The following is a 13,719-nucleotide window of genomic DNA, read 5'->3' on the forward strand; positions in this document are numbered from 1 at the left end:
TTGAGAGCACCCACACAAATTATACATCAAAACATGCGGCTCGATCAGGAATAGTGTGCTTACATACAGATTTACGAAAAATGCATTTTTCGCGACGCAATTCGCAAAAATGTTGCAAAAATCTCCCATTCAAAATGAATGGGACGGACGAGAAAACCACACAAAATTACACTACTTTTCAAACCTCCACTGCTCAGGCATCCTTTCACCTAGACACTCCATTTCAGCTTTAAAATGTTGACACGGCCTTCCCCTATTTCAAAGTCTTTCTACTTTTTTCATATCTTCAATCGTTTCTTCGTGACAACCTCTCAGGTTTTGAAACTTTTTCACCCCTTTCCAGCCTTTACAATGGGTGTGTATGTGGTCCTTTAGAGTGAGTGATGACATCACTAGAGTGGGAGCTCAGAAAAAAATCACACAATAAACTTTCTTTTAACTTGTCGCCCTGGCCACAATTTTTATGCAAAAGTCATCATTTTTACATCAACACGTAGGAAAATTTGTCCCCCCCTCTCACAATGTTACTTTGAAAGCCGACAGAATTAAGTTTGGGGGGGGTTTGGAGCCTTGTTCCTCCACAAGTCTCCCTTCCTTTCCCATCTGCACCCATTCAAAGATGGCTCCTGAGTTTTCTCAAGGACCAGAAATGTACACATTTCTTCTCAAATGATTGTGTGCTTATTTTTCACTCTGGAAAAACGACACACAGCTGAGGCTTAGGTTATTCAAAGTTTTTAGTAGGTTTGGTAATTATAAAATCATCATTTAAATCCCGGCAGACTCCCGTGGCACTATCAAATTTTCTGCAAGGAAATTTTCTAGTTATTATTATTATTTTTAATGAGCTCACAAGATTTGCACATTTAGGCCCAATGTCTGTGTTAAATTAATCTTGCATAGCCAGACCTATCTCCACAGTGCTGTGTTAATACTGGAAAAGGTCTGACTACACCTCATTGTCATTCTGCTATATGGAAAAAAAAGAAGAGAAAACCAATCAAAGTCGTCTTGGGCAGTGCTAAGCCCAGAATGCAGCAACGGTGCCATTGCAAAAAAAGTGACTGGGGAATATTTTGGTAGAACATGTACATGCAGGGAGGCAAGTACAGTCATTTTAATGGCTAATTCACTGAAAGAAGCTAGCAGACCTACCTGACTGCATTGCACAAATCTTCAGAACTTGTCACTGTCAGGTGGCTGTGTAGCAAAGCAAGTCTGTAAAATGGTAACATGCAGAAAATGGAAGGGGACAAGAAAGCCATGTGTTTGTCCCAAAGCCTGCATCTGCTGAGTCAGACAAGTCTTAAATATTCACTTACTGTGTGTTCAAAGCAATGACAACACAGCACATTGTACTGTAGTATCAGAGGCAATGTGAACAGTGAAGACATGGGGGCCACTGTTTGTCACATTCTGAGTGTGAGGTGGACAGTGTGTCAGACTCTATGAACTGAAAGTTGCCTTTCAAAGCAGCCCTATGTACAAAGGCTTCGGCTCCGTCATGGCTGTCAGGAATGACCTGCTGCCATTCTAGCCACAGTGTCCACCATCTACATCTTACACTCAGCTCTCCCTTTTTCTGCTTTCATGTGCCAGGTCTTTTTCCCAAGCCACTGGAGCGTGAAATACACTTGTAAATAAATGCACATGTTTACTGTCAGTGAACGTCAAAATGCAAACCATTTAGTATTGACTGTGTTTACATCTATACAGTTGTATTCAGGTGATTCTATTAATAAACATATATTTCTAATGATTTCACCAACTACAACTATACAAATTTTATTTTATTTATTTATTTATTTTTTATAAAAAGTTTAGGTTTACTGTAAAGTCTTCATATTGTGTGCTTATAAGGATTATACCCGTGACTTCAAAGGTTTCTGTTGGCCAAAAGTGGCACTGCTACATCAGCATGGATGATGGGAAGCTCAGATGTTGTATGATTCCAAACCTCTGTTTCAAAAAAAGTACCGAAATTCAAACCCACAGAAATTAAAACCAAAGACACAGACATGCTGGAGCTGGAACACACAACTGGAAGTAGTCTACATGAGACACTACACATGTAAAGCAGTTTCGTAAATTTCTCCTGAAATTCTAATAGCAAAAGAGACCTTTAGGACATCAGATATTTTACAGGCGTATGACATCACCAAAATAGTATATCAGTGTAGAAGTAGGATGTGTTTCTGGGAGATGGTGTCATTTCTATTTGTGTGTATGTGAGTGAGAGACAGAGAGAGAGAATGGGAGGAAAAATGAGAGGGAAAGAGCAATTTGTACATCTCCGCCCACAGCGCTGCCAGCTCTGTGATGTAAGGGTCACAGTGTGACTAACCTACTAGCTCTGGCTGGGCTGCCCTTTCTGTCTCGCTGCACCTGTTTCACCACATTAAACACTTCACATGTTCCTCAGGGTCCCTGCTCCACACCGTTCTCTACACTTGTGCACACCGCCTCACAAGGATGCTCACACACACAGTCGGCCATGCACAAGCACATAGTCACAAACACACACACAGGAATGTAGGGCTACTAAAATGGAGCTAGAATGAAGGTCGACAATAATAAAGATGATGTATTGAGTAAAGGTTATCCTGTCTCTAAGATGCTAATTGTTCTATCAACAGTATTCATTTGCCAGGACTCCCAAAGGGCGAGCATCCATTTTGTTTGTTCCAAGCAGACGGGTTCTCTCTCTCTCTCTTCGTATGTACATGAATGTGTAACTGTGTTTGCTCCATGTAGACATGTGCCATATTTATTCATATGTTGTGTGTTTGTGTTTGTGGTGTGCACGCACCAGCATGCGTCTCGATGTTTTAAAGAATGCAAAATCAGATTACTGCTGTCTAAATCGTTCTATGTTTTATATACATGGAACCACCTGCAGAATGCAAAAAGACTGAGATTGTACTCAACTCTGAGTCTGGAAGTTAAATGCATTCCAGTACAGAATAATCCAGTATGGCCTCTAAAAATGTAATTGTTAGCATTGGCCAGAGTGACCACAGAGAGAAGAAAGATATACTGTATACCGATGCCACAGTTAACTACATTAAATGCTCTAAATGCTGTTGCAAGTGCACGAGATACACTTCGTTGCCATGTTTTCATTAATTTGTTCCTATATTTTGATTAATTTGTATGTATTTAATACGAGAGCCACTTTTCTCCCCAAAGCTTGAAGACATAAGCTCCCATCATGCTCGGCTGTCAGCAGACAGCTGTGGACACCACAGTGGTGTCGTTACACTACTTTTCTACTCCACATGTGCAGTAGGTCATATCTATTTATGCCACACATACGTACAGTACTGACAACATAAAGTACCCTTGTAGCATAACAGGTACAACTTTTAGGTGCTCGTGGACTCTTGGAGATATTCACAGGTCCTAATGTCCTGGATAAAAAAGCTCATAAACTGAGCTTTGTCAAAATGCAAATGACATCTCTTCACAACCATGGTTTGATACTCAGTGAAGGACAACCTCATATCAGTGAAAACAAACTGTCCTCCAGGTCTCTATGTGCCGGTCACCACTGGGCAGGAACCATGTACACAGGGGAAGAGATACTGCAAAAATGTACTTTACTCACACATAGTGAAGTGTCACTGATATCATTTCACACATCTGTTGGTTTTAGAACAACACTCTAGAGTCGTCCATCCATTATCTATACACTGCTTAATCCTCACTGGGGTCGCGGGGGGGCTGGAGCCTATCCCAGCTGACTCAGGGTGAAGGCAGGTTCACCTGGACAGGTAACCAGTCTATCACAGGGCTACACAGCGAGACAGAAAACCAAGCACACTCACACTTACAATTTAGAATCACCAATTAACCTCAACATGTTTCTGGACTGTGGGAGGAAGCTGGAGAACCCAGAGAGAACCCATGTTGCACGGGGAGAACATGGAGACTCCACACAGAAAGATCCTGGGTGTCCTCACCAGGACATGAACTGGCGACCTTCTTGCTGCGAGGCAATGGTGCTAACCACCGCTCCACCTTGCAGCAACATTCTAGATGGGAAAAATGCATATTTCTTTTGAGGAAAAATGTTCGATAACTTCAGACAAGGTGCTTTTATTTGACATAAGCATCAGGGGTCTCCAGGTGTTTGATGTGATTTTGGTTCTACTATACTTTATCTTAAAACCATTAACCCAATTAAAAACACTTCCCAAATGATGTGTTGTAGTTCAACCAACAGGAAACCATTGATGTGTGTCTGTATGGACACTTACTTTATCTTGTGCACATGGATACGAACAAAACAACACAAGAGCAGCCTTGCAGTGATCTGGTTTATTGTAGTACTAGTCTTATCCTTATCTGTACATGGTCCAAACTCCTTTAAAATCATGTCTGCACAAAACTCCAGGAGACTCCTGCATCATTATGTGCAGGTATCTCTTCACTTTTAGAAGCTGGGCTAAATGATTAAAATGAAACAAAACCACTGTGGAGTTTAGGATTATTGCAAAGAAGGTTTTGATTTCAGATGTCATTAAAATGAAAACTACTGAGATTCACAGACTATATGTGAAAAATAATAATAATAATAATAATAATAATAATAATAATAATAATAATAATAATAATAATAATAAAAACAATGGTATAACAATCAAAGTCTCCACTGGGACTTCACCTCCCACATACCTCAGAGTATGTGTTCACACAAATCTTTAGAATAAGATAAGTGTGATATTGTGAAGCAAAAAGTAGGGATGCAATCTGTCAATAGGTCTCTTCTTATGTAGGCTGGGAGCTAATTTCACTGATTGTATAGAATGTTTTTAAAGTTTACACAGGAATCTGTAATATGAGATATTTATTCATTAAAACACTGTTTTAACAAATTATTTGTTTGCAGAGTTTTACAGATGATGAGGCTGATGATTTGCTGACATGATGTCCACACAGGATGGTTTCCTGGTGTGTAATGAGGGCTGGTTCTTGCCATAATTTATGGAACACAGATAGTGAAATTGTATTTTTTTTTCCCAATTTGTGCATAAAACAACATAAGATTAAAAACAGAAAGATAGAAAACAAACAAATTAAAACACTGCAAAAATATTTTGATGGTTGTCTGAGAAAGTGCAAGAGAGAGACTAAAAAAAAAACTCTAATCTGTGTGTTGCGGGAGACTGTAACCTTCCTAAAATAATCTATAAAACACAAATGAATGCTATATTTCTATAGGTGTTTTCTCATTGTGTTTCCACTCATAAAGGTCTGACTGGGGCTCCTCCTCTGCAGTGGTTTAATGCTGCCTTACAGGAGAGTTATCTTCAAACACAGATACAACAGCAGTGCCTGAAACATACATTCATTTGCAATCCATCTCTGATTCCTTCTTTTTATATTGAATTGACAACACAAAATCAGAAACTAAAAAATCTATTTGTATTTGGTCACTTATTTATGAATCAAATGCAGAAACAAACAAACGAACAAACAAACAAACAAACAAAAACTTACAAGGAACAGCTTGGCTTGTTATTTTATTTAAGATGTGATGGTCGATTCAGATGTAGGAAATGAGAAAACATGCCACAGACCAAACTTCATTTTTAAATTTATTTGATCTGATTTGTGTGATCAGGAAGTACTTGGCTCCTTTGTTTGTTGAGTTCCAGATTTGCAATGTGAAAGCAAGGCCGAAAGAACTAAATCATGCATTAACTGTAAGGCAGTGTATCAGTATTTTTAAACAGACTGCTTTGGTTTCAGCACCATGGTCTCACTGGAACCACACGCTAATTGAATTGAAGAGGTATTTGAGCCTGGAGAGATGCATGCTGAGGTGCCCACCATGCTGCAGCAAATGGAAGAGCACTACATTCAAAAAATAAAATAAAAAATGGAGACCTTGCCTTGTAATTATGAATAAAGGTTAAGGTGGTTATCAATAATTGCTGTACAGAGTGAGAGGGACAGGGGTGATGATGCAACCTGATTTAATGTAATAAATAAGAGCTTGAATATAAATATAACTGTTGGAAAATTTCACTTAGAAATGTTCACTTGTGTGAGCAGAAGGAACCTTATATTTGAGAAGCTGGAAGTGTTCTTTTGCCATGGGTACAGTGAGGTACAATGTGGGCTGCAATGTGAATGCTGCAATGTATTTTTTGTCCATGTTCTGGAAAATGAGGTATGTTGATTTTAGTTTCTTTCTGCTGTGGATGCACCAACATCTATCACAGACTTGTTTTGATGCTGTAGTCATTTAAAAACCAGAACATTGTCATATAAGTTTTGAAGTGTTTCTGCTCCGGTACCTGCACACACCGAGGCACACTGTGGGCTGCAAATTGAACCTCATCTTGAATCCTATGTTTGTTTTCAGTTTGGAAATTTAAGTACACCTAATTAGCAATTAACAGTTAGAAGCCGTGATTACAAGATCCTGATGCCTCCATTCATGGTCCTGATTATGAGATCGTTTTCTCATGCAAGCTAATCTTGTGTACTGTAATAGACTAATGGAGCAGGAGGTAGAACACTTATCTCTTGTCAAGCGCAACACATAAAGTCACTGACATCCCTGTCCAGAAAAGCACACAGACAAATAACAAAACCAAAATGAGTCTGTGGCCAGTTTCCTGATGACCTTTAATTCTTAAATGGATAAAAAACAAATAATAGTACTTTGAGTTTCCTGTTCTTGGTTCTGAGTTGAATATGAAAGGAACAGACAATAGCTGCATTTTCTTAGTTCATTATCTGGAAATATTAAAAGCTGCATTGCATTTGGATGAAAATGTGGCCATTGACAGGTCTAAAGATTATGACACAGAAACAAGAATTAGCGTACAAAAACACAGGCTACAGCAATCAAAGGCATTTCTACGTCCATTTACAGTGACACCATTCACATGAGATCCCTACTGACAAAAAGAAAAACATTTTAATTAAAACTTCAATCTACTAGATTTGTGATAAATGTGAAGCAGAAATAAACAGCTTTATAAATCTGATGAATAAACTGCATACACATATTTCTGTCTGCTTTTATGCAGAGCTTTAGTTACAAACTTACATAAGCCCCACTTTCAGATATTTGTCAAGCAAATGTGAAGGAAGCGGTCAAAAAAATATCAAAGACTTAAAAAATATCCTCAGCATCTTCAGAGGTGGCTCTATAGGCCACATTACACATGCAGGCAGAAGAAGGTGGAAAGGAAGACCTGGGTTGTGTTTAATACCCATACTACTACTGATAGCAAGTTTGACAGAAAGAGATGTTGTATGTCCAATACTTCGTGTGTCAAACGTAGTGTGACAAAAATATCAGGACGTCCTACTACATCTGTCTGAATTTTGCAGTATGCCAGCATGCACACTGCAGACTGCAGTGGACAAGTTTTAGGTGCATTATTATGATGGAGCAGTCTGTCCCAGTTGTATGTATTCTGCATGAAACAGTGGTACTTCCTGAGTGCAGCTGTAGTACGTACTTGAAGTAAAGGCGTACATGATTTGGTTTGCAGCCCAGTTGTTTTCCAGTTGCTAAAAAAAAAAAAAAAGGAAAAAAAACTTGAAGAAGAAGAAACAGACGAAACGTTGCTCTTTACCAAGACAAAAAATGTAGAAAAGTCTGAAGGCAGTGTTTCCTATCAGGTTGTTCTATGAGGTCAGCTTGTTTTGCCCACATCATGCTGTCTAGAGGTTAAGACAACAGAAGACACAGCTGATCAGTCATGTGGCTTAAATGTTTACGTCAGTATATATTCAAAAATATTGTTTCCATCATCCACCACATGCAATCATTTCAAAAGTTGAAAACTCACTTTTTCAAAATATTTGTTGTTTGTTTTTAGTCGTTTCCATAAGTTATTACCTAACGTGATAACTCAAAGTGCACAGAGAAGTGTGTGTCGGAACCATCAGATGACTGGACTGGTGTGTTTTTGTGTAGAATTATTTCGGACCAGAGTGGTTCTAAAGAACAGATGCTCTGCTTAAAAGTCATTTTAATGATTCTACAATAACATTCCATGCTTACTTTTGCATGCTATTGCTGTTTCACTTATTTTCCTCGGGTCTGTAAAGAAATCTCCTTGTAAGAAACTGGTGACTGAGCTCACTTCATTGTGTTGTTGTAATCACTGTCAGCTCAGCACCAGAACAAAGGAAGAGTCAAATCATCATTGTTATCTTCATCATTATAGCTTCCCCTTCTGTTTTTAGTGTTAATGCTTTGCCAGTCATCATTGTGTTGTGTTGTCTTGTACCACACAGTCTCAAGATCACTGGCCAGTCAAATGAATATGAATGATGATGAATGATGTCTTATTTAGAATCTGTTTCAGTGTGCTTTTTCATTTATTTTATTTATTTATTTATTTTGTGGAGGACACCATGTCTCACATTCCTGTTCTGATTATGCCAAATGTAAATGTGTTTTATTTTTGGAATCAGTATATTTGACTTCATATAAAAGAAGATGCCTCCTGTTACAAAAGGACAATAAATTCTAATAACTTGGATAATAACTGTAAACTAAATTTTATAATTCATCCTACATCCACCCAACCGGTCGAGGCAGATGGCCGTTCCTCCCTGAGCCTGGTTCTGTTGGAGGTTTTTTTTCCCCCTGTGGGGGTTTTCGGTTCCTTCCCACTGTTGTGGACTGCTTGCGGACTGCTGAAGCTTATAGGGAATCCAAATGTTTTGGATTGTTGGGTGTTTCTGTCTCTGCCTTTGTGAAGTGCTATGAGATGACTTGTTGTTGTAAATATGCACTATACAAATAAAATTGAATTGAATTGAATTGAAATTGAATAAAATGACTGCATGCGTGAAAAAGAACAAAAAAATGTACTGGACATAATACAGCACACAAGCCCAACCTCAAGACTCGAGGAAAAACACTTAAAAGGCTTGACAGAACATAAACAGTATAAGTGCTGCATGTGCTTTACATGTATATAAATCTCATGCATACTTAAAAGAAGAGCGTTCAGATGAATGACAGTAAGACGTACGGGTGAGCCTTCAATTTGGCTGAATGTTCCGAGGCAGGGATGGAATAAATGGCTCTCAGTGGGGACAGTAGGTTGGTCCCTTTGCCACAGGCTTGCTTTCAGTTAAAGAGACAACTCTGTCAGAGTGTGGCTGGTAATGAGGGGCACACAGCGACACAGCTCATACTTACACCGTACAGTCTTAAGGTTAAATGATATGACAGTCTCTAACTAAGTCTTTTTTGCCTTAAAGGTCAACTGAATATTTTATTGCCAGCCCGGTTGGCAGTGTATTGAAATGGTAATGTTAATACCACTACAGGACAGCCTCAGTGAGGGAGGTCCTCTGAAAGGTCAGTCAGTCTCCCAACTGTTCTGCCTCACAGTGGACCAGAAACACTCACAAACACACACAGTCACCACAACTAAATGCAGTACAAAGGCAGAATCTTATTCAGACACACAGTGAAATCTGAGAAAACACAAAAACACATTAACCAATTCCTTTGTATCCATCAACACTTTTATTAGTTTTCCCCTTTTCATCTATTTCATTGTCATTTATTTCTATTACAGTCTGTGTTAAACTTCAATGCACAGTTTCATTCCGTGGCATCATTAGAGCACAAGACAATTTCCTGCCCATAGTCCAGCCATGGACATGAAATGAAAATGACTCTGATTGGCTGCTGTAAAAGATGTGAGCTTAAGGGCAATATCTGAGCCTGTGACTGGTAAGACACATTTCACTTTTAATGCTGGAGGTGGGCAGGAAAAAAGTGATCATAAAAGCCACATTTCATCACAGTGGGAAATTTTCGCTGGTAGGCAGAGCAGGCATTAGATAATGCAAATATCAACTCAAATGGCTGGGTTGCAGGTGAGTCTGTGCCGCTACATTGCCTCTAATTGGTGGAGCTGCTTGATCTTACCAGTAGATTCAAAAGGAGGACGTGATGACAGGTTCCTAATGCTGGAGGACCCAGCAACTGCCACCAACACACGAGGTCTACAATGCACGTTAAGGTATCAGAGTTAAAGTCTAATTGAAGCACCAGTGTAGAGGAGCGCTTGTTAATGTCATTAGTAACGTGTATGCTTTTTCCTTTTCTGAAGGTCTCTTGTACTGAATGTCTCCATTCCTACTGGTAAAAAGTGATATACATATTAAATAAAAATCTGTTGACTGTATGCACATAATAGCTTTGAAGTAGATCCATGCACATCTGCACATACCTGCAATCCACCAGCATCCTCTAGTCAAAACAAAATTATTTATTTCAAACCAGACCTTAAAATGAAAACGACTAAAAGTCATGTTTCTAATCTCTAAGACTCACCAATTAACACACTCATTATCTTGTTGTTTATTCCATGTGTGGGCCTTGAGGTGCTGGGAGGCACATTGTCCCGTTTTTATGCATAGCAACAAGTAGGTATGAGCATGAGAAGCTTTAAAATGTCAAACCATTCCTTTCAAAATCTGTTAAAAGTTGAATTACATCCAGAAATGCTTGATGCCCAGGTAGCCTTCACATACTTTGGTATCAGGTTAAATAAAGTAAAAAAAAAAAAAAAAAAAGTCTTTTAAAGCCTCTGCATGCCCACACAGGTGCTCTCAGTTACTGCTTATTGGACCTTTACTCAGGTTGAAGGAGGGTGACGCTTTGCCCGAAATAATGTGAGGTCACAAGTCTCTGTGTAGTAACAACAATGATGAACGTGTTTTTGGTCCCGTTCCAGCAGGTGCAGCAAGGCAAACACAAGAGTCAGGAGATGTCAATCAAACTCAGCCTGTAAACACCCACACAGTTCTCAGGAGAGCCAAAATAATCCCACTATCACAGAGCGCAGGCTTTAACAAGTGCACAGTACAAGTCCAATAGCAATTAAGGTGAGGACAAGTGATGTCTGATTAAACATTTCTGTGCAAAAATGTCTAAATTATGGAGGCATTTCTCAAATGTTTTTTTTTTTTTTTTTACATATGTGAAACCATTTGTCTGTCAGCTGTGCCCACCCCTTCCTGAATTGGCTCATGAGGGGCCCGAGCATATTCTAGCTGACAGTAGGTTCCCTAAAACTATACTGCATTCTCCTTTGCATTGTGAAAGAAATATTTCTTCTTTACAAAATGTAAGACTGTTTTTTTTTTTTTTTTTTAAAATGTGTCCGGTCCAGCATCATAGCAAGCAGACTGATTACCTGACTGTTGTGTTGTGCTGAACAGATTTACTTTGCCAAGGGGAGCTTTACTAATATAAGGTCCCTCTTGATAGTCTGATTTTTATTTATTTATGTATGTATTCATTCTATTTTATTTCATTCATTTATTTTGGATGCTTGCTTCTTACTGAATTACATGTCATATTGCTGGACTTGAAACAGGAAAAAGAAAAGTGTACAGTCCAAAGATGTGCGAGAAAAAGTGAAAGGAAAGTAAAAGAAAACAAATACACCACAATCTATCTACACCTGTACTAACACACAGCAGAGACGATCTGACGACTTTCGCAGGAAAATAGGGCCGACAATCATCAAGAGCACCTGCAAGAGATGCGGAAGCTGAGAAAACCTGAATCTCAACGACTACCAGAGCAGTAAGATACATGCACATATAGATGAGAGTAGGCAAAGAAACACAAAAGAAAATACAAAAGCAACCTACATATTTCAGAAGAAATAAATAAATGAAATAAAGAAAGCAAACAAAGGTAGATATCAGTGCGGACAATGCAGTGTCATTTTACAGAATGTGTGGGGTGAGGAGTGTTCAAACATGAGTGCAACCATGCGAGTGCAACCATGCGAGGGCAACCAAGCCCCTGCGAAGGACAGATGCAGACCAGGAGAGCCCCAAGACCCGGGCCATCAGCAGCAATTCCAGAGTACGAATCCCAGCCACCACATCACTGAGGCGAACACGCATCCCCCAGACAGTGACAGAGAGAGGCCGCAGCCAGAGCTTGCCATGGCCGAAGGGAAGAGACCAACAGCTGCTGACCCCGCCAGGCACCAGCCATCCCAAGCGCAGGGCCCAGGGCCACACGAGCCCAAGAGCCACCCCCATCACCCCATTCCAGGCAGAAGGCCTACCAAGAGCCCAGGAGGACCAGGACACCCCAGGCAGCCACTCGGCATGGGCCAGTACCCACCCCAATGCCCAGGCGCTCACTCCGGACACCAGGGATCCACTGAAAAGGTAAGACTGTGACAAAGTAGGAAAAGAGTCACAAAGTCCTTTCAGTGAGGTAGGAAGGGGATGGAGGAAACCGGGGGGCATTATTTGTAGAGTGAAGTTTCGTTCTACTCCCAGTTTTCTTTTTAAAGATATTTTTTTGGTCTTTTTGGCTTCATTAGATAGGACAGAGAGAGAGGCAAGAAAGTGGGGGGAGAAGAATGGGGAAGGACCTGCAGCAAAGGGTCATGGGCTCAAACCCACGACTGCTGCATCGGGGACTATAGCCCCTATACATGGGATGCCAGCTCATTATCCACAGTGAAACCAGTCCTGTACCAACATGGGCTGAAAGGCTACTCAGAGAGGAAGAAGACATTACTCCAAAACAAACAAAAAAGCAGATTTGAGTTAATTGGATGCACACCTGTAGATGTATTTTAAGGCACACCTCAAACACACTGCTTCCTTTTGTGACAACATGGAAAATCTAAATAAGTCAGTCAAGCTACCAGGAAGAGAATTGTGGACCTCCACAAGTCTGGTTCATACATGGGTACAATGTCCAGATGCTTGAAGGTTCCACGTTCATCTGTTCAAACAATTATACACAAGTATAAACACCATGGGAATGTTCAGCCATCATAGCGCGCAGGAAAGTGTGAAAGGAAGTGTTTTGGTTTAAAAGTACGTATCAACCCCAGAACAAAAGCGAAAGGCCTTGTGAAGATGCTGCTGAAGCTGCTAAGAGAGAGTCATTATCCACAGTGAAACCAGTCCTGTACTGACATGGGCTGAAAGGCTACTCAAAGAGGAAGAAGACATTACTCCAGAAGAAACATAAAAAAGCAGATCACAGTTTGTAAATGTACACTGGGACAAAGACCTTCATTTGTGGAGACGTCCTGTGGTCTGATGAAATTAAAACTGAACTTTTTTGCCGTAATGACCATCGTTACATTTGGAGGAAAAAGGGGGAAGCTTGCAAGCCTGAGAACACCATCCCAACTGTGAAGTACGGGGGTGGCAACATCATGTTGTGGGGGTGTTTTGCTGCAGGAGGGACTGGTGCACTTCCCAAAATAGATGGCATCATGAGGAAAGAACATTATGTGGAAATATTGAAGCAACATCTCAAGACATCAGCCAGGAAGTTAAAGCTTGGGCACTCATGGGTCTTCAAATGGACAATGACCCTAAGCACACCACCAGACTAGTTACAGAGAGGCTTCAGGAGAACAAAGTCAGTGTTGTGGAGTGGCCATCACAAAGCCCTGATCTCAATCCTGGAGAACATTAGTGGGCAGAGCTGCAAAGGTGTGTGGAGCAAGGAGACCAACAAACCTGGCTCTGTTCCATCAGTTCTGTCAGGAGGAATGGACCAGAATTCATCAAACTATTGTGAGAAGTTTATGGAAGGAAACCCAAAACGTTTGAACCAAGTCCTACAGTTTAAAGGCAATGCTGCCAAATACTAAGGAAATGTATGTAGACTTCTGACTTTGAAAAAGTACTAAAAAATTCTCCTAAAAATTCCCTCTCTCAATA

This window comes from Stegastes partitus, unplaced genomic scaffold (assembly GCF_000690725.1).
Source record: "Stegastes partitus isolate 25-593 unplaced genomic scaffold, Stegastes_partitus-1.0.2 Scaffold193, whole genome shotgun sequence".
Classification (NCBI taxonomy): domain Eukaryota; kingdom Metazoa; phylum Chordata; class Actinopteri; family Pomacentridae; genus Stegastes; species Stegastes partitus.